Source organism: Crocodylus porosus, unplaced genomic scaffold (genome assembly GCF_001723895.1).
Source record: "Crocodylus porosus isolate Cpor-Errol unplaced genomic scaffold, CroPor_comp1, whole genome shotgun sequence".
NCBI lineage: Eukaryota > Metazoa > Chordata > Crocodylia > Crocodylidae > Crocodylus > Crocodylus porosus.
This window is the reverse complement of record NW_017728931.1, coordinates 16,525,484-16,548,335: the sequence shown is the minus strand read 5'-3', so window position 1 is coordinate 16,548,335 and position 22,852 is coordinate 16,525,484. Positions and strand designations below refer to the sequence as shown.

At 47.6% G+C, this 22,852-nt stretch overlaps 1 protein-coding gene across 2 annotated transcripts in view; it reads right to left on the bottom strand.

Moving 5' to 3' along the window:
- Positions 1-22,477, bottom strand: part of CDPF1 (cysteine rich DPF motif domain containing 1) — a 33,941-nt gene extending 11,464 nt beyond the window's left edge. Inside the window, exons 1-2 of one of the 2 annotated variants that reach the window (XM_019544280.1) lie at positions 22,351-22,477; positions 9,214-9,314 (exon numbers count right to left, since the gene is read on the bottom strand). The gene's annotated coding sequence lies outside the window, so the exon portion shown is untranslated. Of the gene's footprint in view, positions 1-9,213; positions 9,315-21,449; positions 21,806-22,350 lie in introns of those variants that run through there. The other variant, XM_019544281.1, reaches the window with a different exon arrangement.
- Positions 22,478-22,852: the final 375 nt, after the last annotated feature.

Here is a 22,852-nt window from a genome sequence, read left to right as displayed (position 1 = left end):
TAAATACCCTCTAGTCAGTATACTAGCTAGTCTAGACTTAGGTGAATTAATGCATGGGCCCATGGGGGCCCAGCCCAGGGGCCCCCTGGGTGCCTGGGTTTCCTTGGGAAATGGAAGGTTTCACCTTGCAGACAGGCAGCATTCTAGCCTACATGGGGTCCTGCTTGGAGCTCCCAGGAACGAGACACATGCACAGCCATATGCATGCATGTGGCCAGAAAAACAAAGGGACAGCATGGAAAGCAACTCCCTGCAGGTAAGTCTATGGAGGAGAAGAGGTTAGGGTATGGGGCAGATCAGTGATCTCAGTGAGGGAGGGAATGGGGCAGGGGCAGGTAGGAAACAGGACACAGCCAGGGCAGTGTATAGGATCTGGGGCTGGGGTAGAGAGCCAGACAGAGTCACAGGCAGTTCATCCAGGGGCCATAGGGGAGGAAAAGTAGGGGGGCAGATCCCCACCACTGCATATACCCCCCAGGGAGGCATGGGGTAGCATGTGCTTCCCCCCCCCATATTTGTGCATGGGGCAGATGCAGGCTGCTCACTGTGGGCTCAGGGCTCTCCACTCTGCTGTCTTTCCTTCAGGAGCCCTATGTTGGCTGTGTGCCCTACCTGCCCAGCAGCAGTTGGGTGGTGAGTTGTTCCTGCTGCTGGGCAGACAAGGCATGCAGCTGGTATGGGGCCCCTAGGACAAAGGCAGCAGAGAAGAAATTCCAAAGCCCACAGCAGGCAGCCCACATCCACCCCTGCCCTACTCAGCTCCTCTCTGGCTGGGGTCTGGCTGCAGGGGTGGAGTGGTTCAGTTTCTCCAGGTCTAGAGTAGTCCTGTGGCCCTGATCTGGGCAGAGGGAAGAGAGGGGGGAATCTAGCCCAGAGACCACCCAGCCCTGGGCAGCCAGGAAGGCTCGCACCTTCCCCCTTAACCCTACTGTGCAGGCTCAGGCAGCTGCCCCTTAGCACTTTTACATGTGCTCCAGGGGTCAGGGGGGTGGCACTTTAATTAGCGTGGCTCTGAGAGCCACTTGAATTAAAGTGCTGCAGCATCTCATGTATCAGTATCCCTGTGCTTAAAAATGGTGGTGGCAGCACTTGAACTAAAGCTCATTCATACTCATGGCTATTGATATGGCCTGTATTTTTCTTCTAGTAGTTTACTGTAATGTAGATACAATGTAAAATGTGTATTTAAAAAAATAGTCAAACAAGAATCTACATGACCACTATATTAAAATATCTTTCCTTTTGTGTTATTATACACTGATGGTGATCCCATGCAACTGAGTAATTTCCCTACGGCAGTTGTTTTATTCAGTTTTGTGCGTGGTAAAATTGAGTACTTAATTTCAACATCATGTGTTATGCTTTATTTATTAATGCACCGTGTAAACATTTAATGGGTCTATTTATTAATGCTTTTTGATACATTCATGTTTATAATGGGGTGTGGCAGGTCCCCAATTTTGTTTGCCTGGGGCCCCAATAAATCTTAATCTGCCACTGATTCTGAATCCCTTAAGCTTTCTCAGAGTGCATGGGGAGAACTAAATGCTTACCACTGGGTTCTGGGTTCCACTGCCAAGGTCATGTGCCTAATCCTTTGATGCCTATAAATATTTTTTTTTTTTACACTCCTTGTTTATCAAATAAGCCTTTAAGGGTTGATCTTTAGGCCTCTCTTGAAAATACTAGTCAATGAGTTAAAAATTGTGCTTTCTCTAGTCCCATGCCATTTTAAGTCTGGGAGACACCCTTCAGGTATATCATAAAGCATATGGAAATATATTTTATCAAAAGCATATGATATTATGTTTTTCATATGCACAGCCAAGTGTGACCGAATTTTGACAAGCCCAGTGCCTGCATACACCTGCACAGAATTAACACAGAGCCATAAATTAACTACGGATGCTTGTTTGCGTGCAGGGTTACCCAATTTGAATGCACAAATATGGGCATGCCTCTTCGGCTGCTTGAAAATTATCAACAAGGCATTCTTCCTGTACAATCTGAGATACAGTTATGACCATACCATGCTGCAATTCTGTCAGACCTTATCACCCAAGCAGAGTTGGCCTGGGTCAATGATTAAATGAGAACTCTGTCTAAAACATGCACCCGGGCTGCAGAAAATGGGGCTGAAGATCTGGCAACTGGGACCCTTCCTTCGGAACTGGTACCAAACCAGCATCCTAGCACAGTGTTTAGGCAGAACAGTGCTGCTAGAGATGCTGTTGTAGATGAATAAGAAATGGCACCCTGGTTATTTGTCATTAAATACCATCATCCTCCTGCAGAACAGCAGGTGGCTCCCATGACAGACTGGAGTCAATGAGGCTCCACAATGAGCAGTTCATAAACATAGATCAAAGAGCAGAATCAGGCCTTAACTTTCTTCTTGGTCTGTTAACCCAGATTTTCTTCTTTTCATATGTTAATGGTACTATGACATACTAATAAAGTCAGGTGCCTTCAATGTCTGAGAAGACTACAGTGTGTGCCCTGGCTATCTTTTATATCTACTTCATGTTGAGATTAACCAAAATGTTCTAAGATCTTTGAATTAGATTTGGGCTGTGTATCTGGTATACATTATTTCAGACAAATTTAATTTTACTTTCTTAAAGTCATGTATGTACAAAACATGCTAGAGCTAGGGAGAGAAGTTACACACAAACTGGTTTAAGTGAGCAGAAACTGGTTTAAGCCTATGATATAGGTTCAGTGCACACAGACCTGTTTTCAAAATGAATGAAACTTGTTTGAGATCAATCCGATACCAATTCAACCAGGTTTAACTGATTGAGATCAAACTGGTGTATGGAACTTCTGTCCCAAACCCCTTCCTGGTTTAAGTTAAATCAGAGTCCCTCAGCATCCCAGGATGCTTTGTAGCCCTGGGCTAGGCTGTGCTCTCTGCTCCAGTGGAGCAGGGCTGGCCCTGCCCCTCTGCTCCTGATCCAGAGCAGGGGCAGGCAGGAATGGGGGTATGGCCAGACACCAGCCCCCTAAAGGAAAGGGGGCAGAGAAGAGGTTTATTCCCCACCTCCCTTCCCTGTTCCATCAGCATGGACCTGCCTGGCATTTCTCCACTCGCTGCTCCAGCAGTTGGGGCATGGTCAGCCCAGCAGTAGCCTCAAGTGAACTGCCCAAGGAAGAGGTTTAATTCCCCTCTCCCTGTCACACCAGCATGGACCCAAACCGGGGTCCACCTGGCACACCCCCCTCTCCCCACCACTGCTGCAGGGGCAGGGTTGTGGTCAAATGCCAGCCAGCACAGCCCCTGAGGCAAAGGGTGCAGGAATAGGGGTTATTTCCCCGTCCACTCCCAGGGGACTGCAGCTGGGGTCTGCTAGCCCTGACTGCCGTATCAGCTGATTGCTTCCTGCGTGGGGTGAGCAGCAAAATAAGCTCCTTTCCTGCCCCATTCACCAGATGCTGGAAGGACAGGGGAAATAACTCCCCTCCATGCCCCTGTCGCCTAAGGAGGCCATGCTGGCCAGTCTGGTTGCACCCCCACCCCTGCCGCTGGAGCAGCAAAATAGCAGGAACCCTGATGGGGAAAGCACTCCCTATCATAGTTTCCTGGGAGCACGTCTCTTCCCAGCAGGAGCGCTATGCTGCAGGTGGGAGCAGGGTGTGCAGAATGCACGGGGTTAGCGGCAGCACTGGGGCTCAGAGGGGCCCCCTCAAGGCTCCCCTAGTGCCATTGCTGCCACTTGCCCCGCATATTCTGCGGCAGATCTGCCCGCCTGCTCCCACCCACAGTACAGCCCCTCTTCCAGGAAGAGCCTTGCACTTCCTGGGAAACCATGAGAGGGACTGCTGTCCCCATCAGGGTCCCTCCCCTCTCACTGCTCTGGCAGCAGGGGTGGGGGCACAGCTAGAGGCCAGCCAGCAAGGCTCCCTTAGGCAACAGGGCATGGTGGGGAGTTATTTCCCCCCTCCCTCCTGTGTCTGGTGGAGGGGGCAGGGAGAAGGCATATGCCACTGCTTGCCTCGTGCAGGGAGTGATCAGTGGAGGCAGCAGTGAGGGCTGGCAGACTCCAGCTATGGTCATCCAGGAGTGGAGGGAGGAATAAAACCCCTACCTGCCCCCTTTGCCGCAGGAAGCCATGCCGGTTGGCATCTGGCCACAATCCTGCCCCTGCAGTAGTCAGGGGGGAGTGCCAGGAGCACCCCAGCTCAGGTCCATGCCTGTGGGACAGGGAGGGGGGAATTAAACCCCCTCCCTGGCCAGTTCACCTGAGGCTACTGAGAGAGCTGGCCATGCACCCCCAGTACTAGTTCCCTCCAGCCAAAAGCATGCTCTAGTGCCCCCCAGCTTCCGGCCTGAGCCACTGCAAGCATGTGCCTGCATTTCCTGAGTCAAGAGGGAATGTCTATTCACTTGCAAATTAGTCTAACCTGCTTATTGAACCAGACTGCAAAGACAGGTAAGCAGCAGGGGTCCAGATAGTCCTGAGAATCGGGGGGTGGCATATGCACCAATTCAAGGCCTTAAACGCCTCTATACCAATGCTCGTAGTATGGGGAATAAGCAGGAGGAACTCGCCCTCCAGATAGCTACTTCAAATCTGGACATAGTAGGGCTCACAGAAACCTGGTGGGATTCATCCCATGACTGGGTGGTCAACATTAGGGACTATAGGCTGTATAGGCGGGATAGAACAGGGAGGAAAGGCGGGGGTGTGGCGCTCTACGTGAAAGAGCAATACACATCCTCAACCAGCAGGATGGGGTCAGAGGAGAGACAGGCTAAAGTGCTCTGGGTCAGGATACAGGGGGGTCATGGGGAAAGGGACTAAACAGTTGGGGTCTACTACAGACCTCCCATCCAAGGGGAAGAGCTGGACTGAGAATTCTTGGGGCAGCTTGTAGAGGCACTTGAGGCAAGGGATGTAGTTGTCACAGGTGATCTAAATTACCCGGACATCTGCTGGGAGGAGCAGTCAGCCAGGTATGACCACTCACAGAGGTTCCTGGCCAAGATACAGGACCTCCACTTAACCCAAGAGGTACACAGTCCTACCAGGGGAAATGCCCTGCTGGACCTGGTCCTGGCCACAGGTGACAACCTGGTGAGGGGACTCCAGGTCCTCAACCACCTGGGCACTAGCAATCATCACTTGCTGGAATTCACCATCCAGCTCAGGGTGTCAAGGGCTTGCAGCAAGGCAGCAGCCTTAGACTTTAAGAGGGCCAACTTCAATGAGCTGAGCAGATTAGTGGGAGAGACACTATGGTCCTGGAGAGTAGGGGAACTGGGTGCCCAAGATGAATGGTTGTTCCTTAAGGAGACTATACTCAGAGCCCAAGGGGTGATGATCTTAACAAGAAGCAAAGGGGGCAAGAGTGCCCAAAAGCCCCCCTGGCTCACCAAGGGCATTCGTGAATGCCTGATTGCCAAAAAAGGAGGCGTACACCCAGTGGAAGGGAGGGGCTATCACCAAAGAGGAGTATACCTCCACCACTCGGGTCTGTAGGGGGGCTGTTAGAAAAGCTAAGGCAGATACGGAACTAGGGCTAGCATCAAAGATCAAGGATAACAAGAAGTCCTTTTTTAAATACATATGGAGAATGAAGAACCCCCTGGGTAACGTGGGGCCCCTGCAAGATATGCTTCACTATCTGGTGGTTACACCAGAAAAGAAAGCAGACCTCTTTAACAAATTCTTTGCCTCTATTTTCTTGTGCAGGGACCAGGACTCCCCTACCAAGATTCAAGGCGGACTTGGGAGAAACTCCACCAAACCTAGTGTCAGGGAGGACTGGGCTAGAGAACTTCTGGAAGGGCTGGACATGTTCAAATCAGCAGATCCAGATGCTCTCAACCCCAGGGTGTTCAGGGGATTGGCAGGGGTTATCGCAGGGTCCCTGCCATGGCTTTACGAGCACTTGTGGTGACTAGGAGAGGGCCAATGTGGTCCCCATCTTTAAAAAAAGGGAAGAGGGAGGACCCAGGCAACTATAGGCCCATTATTCTTTACTTCAATCCTGGGGAAGCTCTTTGAGAAGATTATCGAGGATTGCATCTGTGATAGGCCAGCAGCAGGGATGATACTCCAGGGCAACCACCATGGTTTCATTAGGGGCAGGTCCTGTCAGACCAACCTGGCTGCCTTCTACAATCAGGTCACAAAATCACTGGACGCAGGTGTCACGGTGGATATAGTCTTTCTGGACTTCAGGAAGGCCTTGACACCATCTCCCACCCCATTCTCATTAAAAAGCTAGGTGACTATGATATTGATGCCTACACAGTCAGATGGATTGTAAATTGGCTGAGGGGTTGTACTCAGGGAGTGGTGGTGGATGGGTCATTTTCGACCTGGAAGGAAGTAGGCAGTGGAGTCCCCCAGGCCTCGGTCCTTGGGCCCACACTGTTCAATTTCTTTATTAGCAACTTGGACAATGGGGTGAAAAGCAGCCTGTTTAAATTTGCAGATGACACCAAGATTTGGGGTGAGGTGGGCACACTAGAAGGGGAGGACAGATTACAGTGGGACCGGGACATGTTACAGGGGTGGGCAAATGAAAATAGGACGGGATTCAATAGTGACAAGTGCATGGTGTTGCACTTGGGCAGTAGGAACCAGCAGCATGCCTATAGGCTGGGGAACTCTCTTCTCAAAAGCACGGTGGCAGAAAGAGATCTTGGAGTCATTACTGACTCCAAGATGAACATGGGCCGACAATGCGAGAACATGGTCAGTAGGGCTAACCGTACCTTGTCCTGCATCCACAGATGCGTCACAAGCAGGGCCACGGAGGTGGTCCTCCCCCCCGTGACACTGGTCAGGCCACAGCTGGAGTACTGCATCCACTTCTGGGTGCCGCACTTCAGAAGGGATGTGGACAGCATTGAGAGGGTCCAGAGGAGGGCCACTCACATGATCCAGGGACAGCAGGGCAGACCCTATGAGAAGCTACAGGACCTTAACCTGTTCAGCCTTCACAAGAGAAGGCTGAGGGGAGGCCTGGTGGCCATCTATAAACTTACTAGGGGGGACCAGCGGAGTTTGGGAGAGACCTTGTTCCTCCTAGCGCCTCCCGGAGTAACAAGGAATAACGGCCATAAGTTGCTAGAGAGTAGGTTTAGACTAAACATTAGAAGGCACTACTTCACAGTCAGGGCAGCTAGGATCTGGAACCAACTTCCACGGGAAGTGGTGCAGGCTCCTACCCTGGGGGTCTTTAAGAGGAGGCTCGACACTTACCTGGCTGGGGTCATTTGAGCCCAGTGTCTTCTCCTGCCCAGGGCGGGGGGTCGGACTAGAAGATCTACAAGGTCTCTTCCGACCCTACATCTATGAATCAATTCAGGCTCTGGCTTTTTTGAATGTCCCTCGCCCAGATGGATCACTTGTATGATACCCACATTTTTAGGTAACCCAAAACTCCTCTTCTGTATAGCTGGTAGCAAAACAGAGAAAACCATATACTAAATGAGGTTTGTCTGGGAATGGAGTATGAAGTTTGCACTGCCAAATTTACACAAAGCAAACTGATGGTAAAGATTTCAGAGGCAGAGCAACTGAAGATCATTTCACTTGAGGCAGGATTTTCGCACAACTGTAGTCCGATTTAAAGACAAGGTGACAACATACTGTTCTGAACTGAAGTAGAGAAAGTGCCTACTCACTCACAGCTGCTGTCACATAGAACAGAAGCTGTTCAATGGCCTAAATGGGGGGCTGCTAAATGGGAAAGAATGATACTTATGTACTGACAAATTTCTGGCCAGGCTGGTCAAAAAGCATGTGATTCTGCTTGCCAGGCAATGACTGAATTAGGTGAACCTGCAATGATTTCCATTTCACTCCAAGTGATGGGCCACTTGTTACAGCTTTGCTTAATTGGAATAGCTTTTGCCCTAGGATCCTGTCTATGCAGGGACACTTTGGACCATTGAGCTTTTTTCCATGTGCAAGTGCTACAGCACCAGGTACTTTGAAAAGTGCCCAGTGCTATGATGCTTGCAGTTGTGTAAGTGGCAAAATGCACATCACCACGAAGAAAATAGCAGTGGTGCACTTTTGAACTAAAACACCTTGGAGGTGCTCTAGTTCAAAAGCGCATCGCTGCCATTTTCTGCACGTTGACATGCATTTCACCACTTATACAACTGCACGCAGCACAGTTCAGTGCATGTCAGCTCGCATACAGCACAGACTTCATTAATCAAGTCTACTCCACAGTGGCATATCTCCAGCATGCTGCGGGACAAAAAGGTCTGTGTATAAATGTCCATTAAGACCAATTACCTAACTGCAGAAAGTGAATACACACAAGTCAAAAGTGCATTAAACCTACGGCTGGATGCTTTCATTCAGAAGCCGAGAGGCTTTATTTTATGCAGTTACAAAATAGGCTACTCCTTCAGAATGAGCATGCCCATAGGGACTTAATAAGCTTTTTCCTTATGCACATTAACTTCACACTTAAGTGAATTTGACTTAACTGCTGTACAGAGTAGTCCTAAGGCATGTGCCCTGAAAACGCTTTCAGTACTCTCTCAGGGCTTGTCTTCACTGTCAAAAAGCTGCATGTTTCCTCAGGGTAACTGAGCAAATATCAGCACACCTGAGGCAAAAATATAATGCACTTCAATTTTACAGTCAAGTAAACTTGTCAAATGGAGACTTATCCTCACAACTTTAGTTGACAGCGACAACAGATTCACTACTTGGAAGAAAAGATGTCTTCTCCTTTTAATACAGCATACGAGTAAATCAGGAATAGCTTATTTGGCACTCAGGGTATGGTCTCTCAAAGTGCTAGAAAACTCCAGAGGAGGAAGAACATTTATAAGGCTAATCCTTTTATAATAATCATAGGTGGAGCAACAGCTTCATTAGTGCAGGTGTTTACAAGGGTTACTGTGTGGGGGGTGGTTTTCGTTTTTTTTCAACAGAATTTTTTAAGAACCAGAGAGATATCAAATATATACAAGGCTAGTGGTTACTGGAGGAATTGTTACTACTGCTTGATTCTGAGAACATGCAGTAGTAGCAGAGCATGTAAGCATCTACTGAACTTCATATCCTTTGAAATGAATGCAGTTTTTCATATGGTTAACATTAAGCACGTTAAAATGCTACTGGATAAGGACCAGTCATGCTGATGATGACGCAACACAAATATTTTAATGCAATACCAAGAAAACATTTACAATCAAAGAAAATAATAATACAAGGGGATATTTCCCAGTACCTTGGTCTGATGAACTGTGTGGATGTGACATAGGAGAATGGGTCTCTTGGGGCTCCTAAAAACTTCAGTGCAGTTCTGCTCAGAGAATTTGGCTAAAAGGACTGGAAAAAATGCCAGAAATAATCAATCACCATAACATTGTCAGTCAGTGGCAGAGTAAAGAGCACAGATAAGTATCAGATTTTATTTGCTTCAAACCTTATTACTGCAGCATATTCTAAGCTACTCTTGTTTCTCCACGGGAGCCTTGTAATCATTACAGACTTAGAAGAACCATATAATAATTGTACTGCTATAAACAGCTATAAATTATAATTGGAGAAGGGTGTCAGAAAATCCTTGCACTGACACACCTTTAATCCTCTTAAAATAAGTCTGTTCTGAGACTTGTTTTTTCCCTGCAACAAGTTCCCAGAGTATTTATAAGCAAGGATCTACTTAAATACTCAGGCCTTTACCCTGTGATATGTTGAGTGCCCTCTATTTCGAGTACATGAACTGTTCAGTGCCTTGCAGGACCTGGCTCCTTGTCCCTTATCTAGCTGGTAACAAATTATTCTGGAGTGCTTTGTCTATTCTCAGTAGGAATGAATTTCAGTATTGAAGATGCAATCATTTCCCTCAGAAAATTAATCTGTGGCCACACAGATCTGAGTAAGGTTTTTCTCTTTTATCCATTACTTTTTAATTAGCCTCTGCCTGGAAAAAAAATCCTTTCTAGTACCTCTGTGTTAATGCCATCCAGGTACCTGTACGTGACCTCTTCATTGTCTCCCTACTTTTCCCTGTTAATAGGGCCCTTCCTTTCACCTGCCTTACTTTGGCTTTGGGCAACAAGCCAGCCAAGGAACTAGGAATCAGGGGCTTTCCCCCACCCTTTTATTCCAGGAAGTCATTTTCATGAGTCTAATCCTCCCTTCTCTGCAACAACCTACTCCCTGAGGACAGGAGGGTGTTGCAATATTGCTTACCTTATTTACAATGAAGTAATTGTAATCAGGACAAGGTTCAGCCTCCCTCCAGATTGCCAGAGCCAGATTCATTGTTTGAGCTGGGCTTGTGGCTAGCCCTAACTCTCCATATCCCATCGGGCAATATGACCTGAAATCCACAGAGTCCTAATGATGCTTTACGCATCAAAGTGAGCACATTTATTAAAGAATTCAAGGAATCTTTGAATATGAATAATAAGATTTAAGAAGGGAGAGTTGTAGAACAGGACATTATATCAGATCCCTTCCTTGAAGACCTTTTATCTCCAGCTGCAGTTACTTGTCTTGGTCTTGGCTTACAGACCATGAGCCTGGGGACAGGGCAAAAAGTAAAAGGCTTTAAATTGCAACACAATCTATTTAGGTTAGATGTTGGGAACTTCCTAATTATTTGGGCAGTTAAGCCCTGGAAGAGATTACTTTGGGAAGTGCTAAAACCTGTCTCAGTAGAAATGTTTGAGATGAATACCTGAAGGGCAGGTTTAGACAGCGATGATCCTGTCTTGAGCAGGGCAGTGGACTTGATGACTTCCTGAGGTGCCTTCCTGTCCTATTTTTCTAAGATTCTTATTATATCAGGGTATAATACACGTGAAGGGGCAAGCAGAGAGACCTATGTGCCCTCTAATGCATCCTGAAAATGGCAAAAATGCTCCAAAAATTACCCACCAGAAAACAGTAACTGCTTGGAAGTGTTTTATGTTGAAGTGCTTCCTGTTACATCTGTATGCTGTATGGATCCACCAGCATGCCCACAGTGCTCTGCTCTCCCCATGAGAAAGGGAAAAAGCAAGGCAGACTGTCAATGAATGCTCTCCTGTGTGCACTGGGTCTGCTCTCCTGGAGTGCCTCCTTCACCCTGAACCAGGAGGTCCCCTTAGCTGGAGAGCACACCACTGCATGCAAGCATGGCAATTTTGAAGTCTAGGCAAGGGGCATGGCAGGGGCTTGTACATCTGTTTACAGTAGAAGTGGTCCATTTCTGAAGCACTTCATTTTAAGTGCTTCAAATGTTACATCTGTCCCCACCCTTTTACAATCTCTCATGTATTTCTAACAAGTTAACAAGGCAGAGAACATTAACATTTAATAAAAAATCTAAACAAAATACTTCGTAATTGGATAAGGTAGGCTGCCAGCTCCAATTAAGAGTAGATGCACAGAAAAGAATTTCAGTACAGAGAAGCACAAATGGTGCTCTTACCAGGGCTCGCTACCCTCTGGTGGATACAATTTGAACTACAAAACTGTGATAAATAGCATTTTACTGTTAATACCTAGTGGCTGTGCAAAACTTTGAACTGCGATTTGGATTCAGATGATTTGGAGGCTGAATCTATTAATCTGAATTGAATCACTAGAAGCTTTAAGCTTTCTGAATCAATTTGGAGCTTCCGGATCGATTTGGAAAAGATTTGGCAATTTGGATATTCAGCCATAGGGCATAATGAATTTGACAAGAAACCCCTGCACCTATCTCCTTGAAACTTGGCAGGCTTTGTGGCCTCAGCAAGAGCTACAACCCCTGAAGTTTTCACCCCACTATGGCTTAACACGCACACGTGGCATGAGTTTTGCTTTCAGGATTTTGAGGTGCAGTTTCCCAGAAACCCCTAAACTTATCACCTTTAAGCTTGGCAGGCTTCATGCTCTCAGGAGAGACTACCATCCCTGTAAGTTTCATCTGAATTGGTCAAAAAGAACCAAGTTACAGATATTTCATTCATTCCCCATTATACTCAGTGGCTGAATCTCCAAATCAGCTCTGAATCTTCCGAAGTGATTTCGCCGAATTGAATCTCTGGCATCCGAATTAGCGGAATCTGAATCAAATAGTTCCCTATTTTCACAGGCCTACTAATGGGGATTCTCCTTTAGCTCAAGTGGGTTTTTTTCTTCCCCTAAGTGTGACTTGATTTTAGAACTCAAGGCATGTGATCAGAATAAGGGATAACAAGCTGCAAGAAAAGCAGCCACAAGTGCATATCAATTCTGCCATTTGACTTCTCTCTTCTCTTTCCCTCCCCTGTAGGTACTAAGCCAAACAAAAAACTGATAAAGTCAGAATCCAGTTTTCAAGCCCGTGATACCTAAATGTGCTTTTGGGTGATTAGAGTCTTCCCCAATCTATGTACTGTGCAGGTGAGCACAGCAAGACACCCCAGATCCTGATCCTTCTGTTGGAAACAAAACAAACATAGTTTCTTAAGGCTCAACTGGACCTAGCCTTCATGAAAACTAGACAAATCCAGATAACCTGAGATCTGTTCCCACTAAACCTGCCTGTCGCATTCAGAGGCCCTTAGAAAGGAATGGCATCAGGCCAACTCCTGTGCTGACCTGACTTTCTCTCAACTTCAGACATTAATGTACTATTAATAACATTGATTGTTCATATTGTTAGATTAACTTTCCCAGCAGAGAAGGATAAGAGAGCATGCTCTCTACATAATAAATAAATTAAGAAGCTTTATTTCTCCTTCTAGAGAAGTTATCGAGCCCCATAAGCACAAGTGAAACTACTAATGGACAATTTCATCTTAGTGCATTTAACAAACACTTTCCAAGCTTCTTTAAAAAACTGGAGTATATTGGCAGGTGGGGTTGCATAAATATGCAGCAGGACCAAACACAATGTGTTGGGAAATAAGATACCAGCTCTGTTAAACTAGTCGTGGAGGGGATAAATACAGCTCCAGGGGTTTACTTCTTGGTACTAAGCCATCTTACTGCTGTACATGCATGTGAATGTTATAAAGTAGGTGCTGTGAAAGCTGATGCCAGGTTTCTTCCTTGACCAGGCAGAAATCCAGTGTTAGCATATAGGAGGAACTGGCTGCTCTTCAGTAAAATCTGAATGAAAAGAGCCTATGGTTTGCTTAGTACCAGCAACTGAATAGCTATGATTGTGTTCATAGTGAAATGCTGCACAATGCTCTAACAAAAATGTAGAAAGAACTTGGGTAAGAACAATCTCAAAACTGCAAAAAGCAAAGTCCTATACCTAGGTAGATTGCTTTTTTACAAATTAAACCCCCAGACATGCACACTCAGGCACTATCCATTCTCTTGGAAAATCTACTGTAGTCTACACCTCTCATGCTAATCAGATTCTCAGACCCACCCAGACTAACAAGAGCAGTGAGGATAAGCAAATAGCAGAGCCTGATCCTTTCAGGATAGGGGACAAGTGGGGACGTTTGCTCACCTGCCTCTGGCTTGGCCACCGCCAGTCTATAAGTCCCTTCTGACAGCAACTACAGGGAGCCTGGGTGCAATGTTCAACTGCTTGAGCCCTTAGTCTCGCAAACCAGGAGTCCCGGATTCATAACCTGTGACCCAGATTCCCAAGCATCTTCCCATCCCCCTGGTTTGACTTGCACAAATACTTCTTCCTTCCTACCCAGTGAAAGTTTCCCTTTCCTGGGGAAAAGTCTAGATGTTTGGGGTTCTCAAACAAGTGTCCCAAAGCCTAACGATATATGGCAGAAGTCTTCCAGAAAAGTTGCTCAAAAAATGAGACAAGACTGTAGTGCTGCCCACATACTACCTCTGGGCCTTTTCTTTTTCTTTCTTTTGTTATGATTTACAACTGAAGTAGATGTTCCAACTGTAGAACTGCCCCTGTCTCCACCACATTAAATAAGGTCTCCCTACTGGGAATTTGTAGTTCTGTGGGTATGCTTGAATATGCTTAGTTACCTGTTGGTGTGCTGAACCTGTCTGCTCCTATGAAGAAGATTCTTCTTAATTTTAATCCACTACACTGGATACATTTCAGCTTCCTCTACATCCCCACAGCTGAGCTGTGCCTTTCTTTTCCTTTTCCAGTGATTCTTGTTTCTTCACTAGCCTTAACTGTTTGGCAAACATCACCAAACAGGGCCCAAAACAGTGAGGTCACCATGGCTTAAAATGCTGTTGACTGTAAGGGCCCAGCCTAATGAGCTATATAGCAAACTAGCAAATTGCCTGTCAAGAATGATGGGGAGGGGGCGGGGGGGGAGCAGAGGCCTGCATCTGAACCCCTCCCCCCACCTCCTGCCTCAGCCCAGCACCGCAGCCGCTCCTGGCCTCCCCCCTGCCACTTCAGCTCTATCATCTTATGGCCATTGTTCCTGGTTATTCCAAGGGGTGCTCTAGTAAACAGAGCATTTCCTATTCCCTGCTGCCCTACTGGTGAATTTTTATACTGCCACAAGATCCCCACCCAGCCTTCCCTTGCAAAGACTGAAAAGGTCCAGGTCCCTCAGCCTTCCCTGCAGGCCTCTAACCATATGAGTGGCCCTCCTCTGGACCTTCTCAATGTTGTCCACATCCCTCTTGAACTGCAGCACCCAGAACTGGATGTAGTACGCCAGCTGCGGCCCGACCAGTGCCACATAGAAAGGAAGCATCACTTCCCTAGACCCGTTCATGATGTACCTACTAAAGTGTGGTTAGCTCTGCTAATTACTTTGTGACACTGACGACTCATATTCATCCTGAAGTCAACAATGACTCCAAGATCTCTTTCTGCTGCTGTGCTGCTGAGAAGGTTCTCCCCCAGCCTATAGGTGTGCTGGTGATTTCCTCTCCCTAGGTATAGCACTTTGCACTTGTCTTTGTTGAACTGCATCCTATTCTCTGCCTGCTTCTTGAACCTGTCCAGGTCTGCCTGGATTCAGTTTCTTCCCATCAATGTGTTTACTTCACCCTAAAGTTTGGCGTCATCTGTGAATTTGGACAAAATGCTTTCCATGCCCTCATCCAGGTCGCTGATGAAGCTATTGAACAGCACCGCCCAAGGACCGAGCCCTGAGGGACCCCACTGCCCACATCTTTCCAAGTCGATACCGACCCATCTACCACCACTCTCTGGATACGACCCTTAAACCAATTTGCCACCCACATGACCGTGTAATCATCTATGGCACAGCTGTTCAATTTGTTTATAGAAATAGGATGGAATATCATCTTGAAGGCCTTTTTAAAGTCCAAGTACATGACATCTACCTCGACTCCTGCGTCTAAACATTTAATGACCTGGTCATAGAAAGAAACAGTGTTAGTCAGGCAGGATCTACCTGCCATGAACCCGTGCTGGTTGCCTTCCAGCATTATATTACCTGCTGGACTCCTACAAATGTGATCCTTGATAATTTTTTCGAGGGTTTTCCCAAGGATAGAGGTGAGACTAACCAGTCTACAGTTACCTGGATCCTCCTTCCTCCCCTTCTTGAAAATAGGGACCACAATGGCTCTTTTCCAACTGTGCCAGTGGCTCTGCTATGACACTGGCTAATTCTTTTAGCAGCCTTGGATGGAGCTCATCCAGTCCCACTGATTTAATACATCCAGCCCCTCCAAGTGTCTCTTTACTAGGTCAGCGCTGACAGTTGGTGGGCTGGTGTTTCTCCTGCTTCTGTCAGTAATGCATTTAGGAGATGTATCTAGATCCGTGTTCAAGAATACAGAGGCAAAGAATTCACTGAAGAGCTCTGCTTTGTCCCTCCTGTCACCAGTTGCCCTTGTCTATCCTGCAGGGGTCCTATGCTGCCCTGCACCTCCTTTTTGCTCCCTATATTCCTGAAGGACTTTTTGTTGTCCCTAATTTTTGTCGCCAGCCTAAGTTCTAATCCTGCTTTGGCCTTCCTGATTCCCTGCAAGTGCGATCCAAGGAGGTATACTCCTCCTTGGTAGCTACCCCGTTTCCACAGCCTGTATGCCCCTTTTTCTGCCCTTAGGCTTTCCTGGATTTCCCTGTTTATCCAAGAGGGCTTCTTGGCCCCTTTTCCCACTTTTCTATGCAGTGGGATTTGCTGTCACCTGTCCCCAAATGATCACTTTCTTGAGGAACGACCACCCTTCCTGGACCCCCATTTTGTCGATGCTCTTGAGCTTGGATGCCCCACTAACTAATCTCCTAAGCACTCTGAAGTTACTCTTTCTGAAGTCTAGCACTTCTGCCCTGCTGGTTACTTTTCCCACCCATCACCAGATAGTGAATTCAATCAACTGATGGTCCCTATCCCCTAGGTTACCTTGTACCTGCAGATCCCCCACAGCCAGTACCAAGACCAAGGTGTTTCTGCTAGTGGGATCGTATATCTCCTGCTTTAGGTGGAGGTCTTGTATGCAGGTAAAGAACCTACATGAGTGGTTAGTTCTGGCTGACTGCTCCTCCCAGCAGATGTCAGGGTAGTTTAGGTCACCCATGACAAACATATCTCTCAACTCTACAGCCTCTGAGTGCTGCCTGGAGAATTCCAGGTCTATCTCATTCTCCTGGTGTGGCGGTCTATAGTATACCCTGCCACTACCAAGTCCCTTTCCCCCCAACCCTCTTGTAACCTAACCCACAGTACCTCAGTTTGGCCCTCCTCTGATCCCATCTTGATGAGAGAAAATGTATATTGCTCCTTAAACATAGAAAGCAACGCTCCCTGCCCTTTTTTTCCCCCCACTCTATTCCATCTGTACAACTTACAACCTTCAATGCCTACTACCCAGTTGTGAGTCGGGTCCCACCAGGTTTCAATTAGCCTGGGCTATGGGATGGGGGGCCCACTCCGGCCCCTGGATCCAAAAAGTAGGACAGGGGGGCTCCAGCCCCAGTCCCACTGCTATGGCGGTGCTCTGCAGTGTGGGGTGCAGTGAAGCTAGTGCTGAGCAGCCAGCACCCCACGCCCCTGCTGCCTCCAAGGAGCCGAGGCAACAAATCAGAGTGTAAATAAAGCATTATAGATAGACAGACTGAGGCTTTTATTATATTAGAATTATGGCTTTGGACTGGTATTATGCGTAGTTTGTACTATAGACAAGTAGATACAAAAGTGCTGCTTAAAACGGTGTTTATTGAGTACCTATGCTAAAACTTGCAGCAGTTTCAAAAAAAAATAAAATGCATCAATTATGAATGAACTAAGTCCAGGAGTGCCCACTGTAAATTTACCACAGACATTTTTTTTAAAATTCATTGTTTTTCAAATTTGGCCGTCACTTGTGTGTCCTGAGAGAGAGCAGGGTCTGACAGTCAGAGGAGAAGAAGGGGTGCAGGAAGAAAAAGTTGGGAAGGGGGCGGAACAGAGAGCAAAGGAACTACCTGACTCCTCAGATTTATTTTCCCTGCTGTAGAAGTGGGAAGGAGGATACACTCAAGGCAAACCTCCAATAATTAGATTCTGTACCTGGAAAAATTACAAATTTGATATAATTTTCCAGGTACAGAATCTGATTATTACAGGGCCATCTTACATTCAAGTAAATACGGTAGTTTTCTCTCAGCCTTAGTTCATCATCTGTGAAGTGGGTAAAACAACTTGCATAGCAAAGGTGATGCTGCAAGTCAATGGCAGAGTTTATAGACTCTAAATCTCCTGGTTGTCACATACCATATCTATTAAATCAAGCACTCTCAGTCAAGCTGCTCTTAAACAAACCAAGATCATTTGTGCCCTTGTACAGTGGACCTCTAGCACAGCGTCTCTCAACCCATGGGTCGTAAACAACCTTTAAAAATAGATTCTCCTTTAAGGGAGAAAAACATGGGAAACCATGGCTTTTTCCTTGTGGGCTGGCAGAGTTCCAGCCTGTGAGGGGCTGCTTGGGGCCTCCCCCACAAATGCTGCCCCTTTGCCCCCACTGCCCCACACAGGAGGGGGCTAGGGCCTGGGGGTGAGGGGCCGCGGGTTAGGAGTGGGGGGCACTGGGTCAGGGCTGGCCATTGATATTTACAAGTGGGTCCCAGTACCAAAAAAGGTTGAAAACCACTGCTATAGGAAACTGCTTTGCTGCTTTTTAAGGGAAGGGACATTACAATTCTGATTTTGTGTACCCAGGTTTTGAAAGGAATTCTCATTATGCCAACTGCTGGGATGGGATATCTCTTCTCTTCACCTGGGAAACCAGAGCACATCTCCAGGAGGAAGGTAGGGGACCCAGAACCTTTCCTGTGGGCACCCAGAATACAGAAGAAAGGCTTGTCTACATAACAGCTGCACTACTTGAACTGTCTTGGTATAATTAAGTGTCTATTCCCTTTGTATGGATGCCATTATATCAAAAGAAAGATAACTGAAGACTGTAGCTTACTCCTGTGCAGAAGGGAATACCAATAACATATATATTTATCTGTGCTCCTAAATTCTTAGGGGTTCCAGTGATGATATAGCCATATCAGGTGGGGGAAAAAACTACATCCTAACTGAAATACCAACTCAAAAATCTAGGGGTAGACCAGATCTAACTGTACTACATTGTGCAGGCATTTTGTAATACATCTATAATGATATTAGCCTCTTTCTATGAAGTACTATAGAGACAACTTTAAGAAGCATCTTTGGTAAATAAATTTCAGATGACATGCCAGGAGTCATTCAACAAACAACACACAAGCACACAGAATTGTTCCCAAGGGCCAGGCTACCTTGGAGACATCAAAAAGTTACTCTCCCAGCTCGTGGTGTTCTCCCTTGACATATTTGTAGGTGGCTCTCAAGTCACCCCTCAGCCTTCTTTTACTCAGACTGAACAAGACCAGATCCCAAAGTCTCTCCTCATAAGGCCTATCCCCCCAGGCCCTTGATCACGTGGCTGGCCCTTCTCTGCACCCTTTCAAACTTGTCCACATACTCCTTGAAATGCACTGCCCAGAATTGGACAGAGTACTCCAGCTGTGGCCTCACCAATGCTGAATAGAGGGGGAGGAGCACCTCTCTGGATCTATTGGTGACACACCTGCTACTGCACAACAGAGTTCTATTTGCTCTGTTGGAGATTTCATCACACCGGTGGCTCATATTCATCCTCTGGTCAACTGTCACCCCCAGGTCCCTTATGGATGTAGTGCCAGCTAGTGGACCACCACCCATCATATAGATATGGTGAGGGTGAAGGACCCGGCATTTGTCCCTGTTGAACTTCATCTGATTGCGTTCAGCCCATAGGAAACAGCCTGTCAAGATCATCCTGGATCTTTGTCCTGTCCTTGGACATATGCCCACAGCTTGGTGTCATCCACAAACTTAATCATTGCACTTTTCACTCCCTCATCCAGGTCACTGATAAAGTTGTTAAAGAGCACAGGCCCAAGCACTGATCCCTGGGGGACACCATTGGAGATGGCCCTCCAGGATGAGGCCACCCCATCAGTTACCACTCACTGAGATCAGCTGCTGAGCCAGTTGCCAACCCACCTCACTGTAGCCTGGTCTAAGCCAGTACTCTCCAACTTAATTGAGAGGATTTTGTGGGAAACACTATCAAAGGCCTTGCTGAAATCTAGGTAGGTGATGTCCACCTCCTGTTCCATGTCCTGCTGCTTAATTACCTGGTCATAAAAGGACACCAGGTTTGTTAGACCTGACCTCCCCTCAACAAAACCATGCTGGCTGCTTCTCAGTACCCCACCAGTTGTGAGCTTGTAGTTGATGTCCTCCTTGTCTATTTTTTCAACGATTTTTCCCAGGACTGAATGGTCTATAGTTAGCAGGGTCATCCCTCTTTAAGAAAGGAAAGATGGATGCCATGTTAGCCATCTTCCAGTCGTTTGGGACCGCTCCTGAGTTCCACGACTCTTTGAACAGCCTCACCAGGGGCACCGCTATGAGCTCAGCCAGTTCCTTGAACACTCAGATACAGGCAGTCTGGCCCAGCCGACTTGAAAATGTCCATATGATCTAAAAGTATTTTCACCTGTTCAGGACTGATTTTATGTGGACTACTGTTATTGCCATATTCTCTGTGCCTCTGGACAGGTGATGAGTTCTCACCCAGTTTCAGAAATGCTGATGCAAAGTAAGTATTAAGGAGCTCTGCCTTTTCATGGGGGTCAACTGTGGGCTTCCCCTCCGTATTCAGTAGGGGTACCACAGTGGAGCTTGATTTTTTTTTTTTTTGCTCCCTATGTACCTATAGAAGGATTTTTTGTTGTGTTTAACTTATGTTGCCAGTTTCATTTCCATGCATGCCTTCCTTGGCTTTCCTTGCCTCATGTTTACAGACCCTGGCTGTGTAAGCGTACTCTTCTCTGGATGCTGAATCATTTTTCCATTGCATGTACGCTGCTTTTTTCTTTTTGAGAAGTTCCCTAATGTGTCTGTTGAGCCAGGCAACCCTCTTGGCCCCTCTTCCACTTTTTGACTGCATAGGGATAGCCTCTTTTTGAGCAGTGAGAATAGTTGCTTTGAGGAAGCGTCATCCTTGTGGCTCCCAGGTCATCGAATTACTGGTTGCAAAAGGCCTTACCAACTAGACTCCTAAGGTTGCCAAGGTCTGCCCACCTGAAGTCCAGGATGCCTGTTCTGCTGATAAAATTCCCAGCCTTTTGGTGGATGGTGAATCTAATCAAATTGTGATCACTGTCACCCAGACCACCTCCAATCTTCAGGTCACCTACCATGTCTTCCCCTTTGGTCAGCACCAAGACCAGAGTGGCTTTACTCCTAGTTGGCAGACCTCTGGAGCAAAGGGTCTGGATGACAAATAGCACCTTTTATTCCTCACAGCAAGGAGTCTCCCACTGCAATCACCCTACGTTTCTTCTGATGGTGGCTGTTCCTGTCTTGTCCTTGGTGCAGAGAATGCAAATGCTTCTTCCACTGATGGTGTGAGGGCTGGGTAGTTGTTATGTGGGGCTATTGGTGGAGTGGCTGACAGACATTGTAGCTTTGGGCCTGATGTGACCAATCTCCACGCTATGTCATTAGGGGCATCTTGCTGGAACTTGCTCTTCTTCCTGGTCTCAGTGTCATACTTTTCCAGGTGCAGTGTCTGGCAGTAAGCATCAATGTCCTCCTCGTGCTTCCTGATGGCTCCCAGTCTGCTTGCCTCCTACTGGAGCTCCTTCACCCAGCCCTCCAGTCTCCACCAGTGAGCACATCCCACAGTAACATGCTGCCTCTTCTGGGCATATTCTGCACTCAGTGCAGGAGCAGGCTGAATTTTAATTAGACTTTTTTCACATCTGTAAGCAGCCTAGTAATTAGGACACTCTGTGAGCAAATGGGAGATCCACTTTTAGTTCCTTCCTTCCCCTGAGGGGGTTCAAATCTCTCTCTTCCTAGGGAAGGACCTGGCCACTGTCCAGAATTCAAGATTCAATAGGCAAAGAAGGTGAGAGTGCCCAGTGGGCATTCCCTGAGATGGGCCAGATCTGGGTTCTAATCCCTGCCTCCAATCCGGTTTCTGTTTTACATTAAATAGCCATGAGAAATTACAGGTGATTACATGAGTTAAATCCATCCTTGGAGCAGGGACACTTACCTCTAAAAGAAAGTTTCCAGTTGTGGAGGGTGGTACCTCCTTGCAGTCTGGAGGTGTTCATTCAGGGCTAGAGGGTGTGGGATTTGGGAGCTTTTTTTTTTTGTTAGCTAGCTGCAGCCAATCATGCTGATTTCAGCTGACTTAACAGGCTGGCTCTTTTGGACCCTATGTGGAGTTACCTCATTCTACCCATGCACTGCATGAGGAGCTTGGGCACTTCGCTCTAGATTCTACTCCAGGACCCAGATACCTGAGTTTTTAGTGCGGGGGGGTTAGCAACTTACCACAATTGGCACAGGCAGCCTGTGTGTGCAGCACATGGTAGACTGGGGAAAGAACAGGCAGCACAGCAGGAGATAGGACAAGAAGCACAAAGCAGAGCAGTAGAGCACAGGGCAGGGAGTAGAAAGCCGAGTAGCTGGGCAGCCAGGGACCAATGGGGCTGGGAGCAGAAAGCTGGGCAGCCAGGGACCATGGGGCTGGGAGCAGAAAGCTGGGCAGCCAGGGACCATGGGGCTGGGAGCAGAAAGCTGAGCAGCAGATCAGCCAGAGAGCATAGGTCAGAAAGCTGGGAGCACCCTGGCAAGCATAGCAGCAGATCAGGCAGGGGAAGCAACCTGGTGTAGCACTCGGGAACTGCAGGAGGGTAATTTGTGACCTGCCACACTGGTTGTTGCCCTGCAGCTGTAGTGGCTCCTCACAAGAGGCTGACACCCCTGTGCGCATGGCTGTGCTTCACCCTGCTCCACCCCTCTTCACAAAGATGCTGCCGGGGACAGCACCGCATGAAACACCCGGGGAGGACCAGGGTCCCCCTAACGTGGGAGGGGGCACAGGTTCTAGCTCAATACCCGACGCCCGGACATAGGACGGAGAGGAATGGCACGACCCCCCCGCTCACCTTGGTACGACCCCCAGCAAGAATGTAGCCCGAGGCGCCCCCTGCTGCCTGCGCCGGCCTAGCCCGCAGCCGCACAAGAGAAACGCGCTTCCCCTTCGCAGGCTCCGCCATTATGACGTCACCGCTCAGCGTGCTCCTCTCTTCCCGCTCCTTAAAGGAACAGTGCTTCAAAGCCAGCAGATCTTCGTTAGCCGTAGCGGGCAGCGGAGCTGCGAGGCTGCTGAGACTCCCTGGGTAAGGGCAGAGCTCTCGCACTGGGTGGGTTTGAAAGCCAAAGATTTGGAGAGGAAGGTCATCAACTAAACAAAGCAGACCCCCGAGAAAGCAGCCGCGGGCGCCGCCTGCACTCGTGTCGGTTGACAGAGAAAAAATGATCGGGTTATCAGAGTCCGGCCAGTAAACCTCTGAGATCACCAGCACTTGAACACCTTAGTCAAGCGAGAATTAAATTCAGGACACGTTCCTGTCCGTACGCAGTCGCTGGATGCCCGCGGAGCCAAAT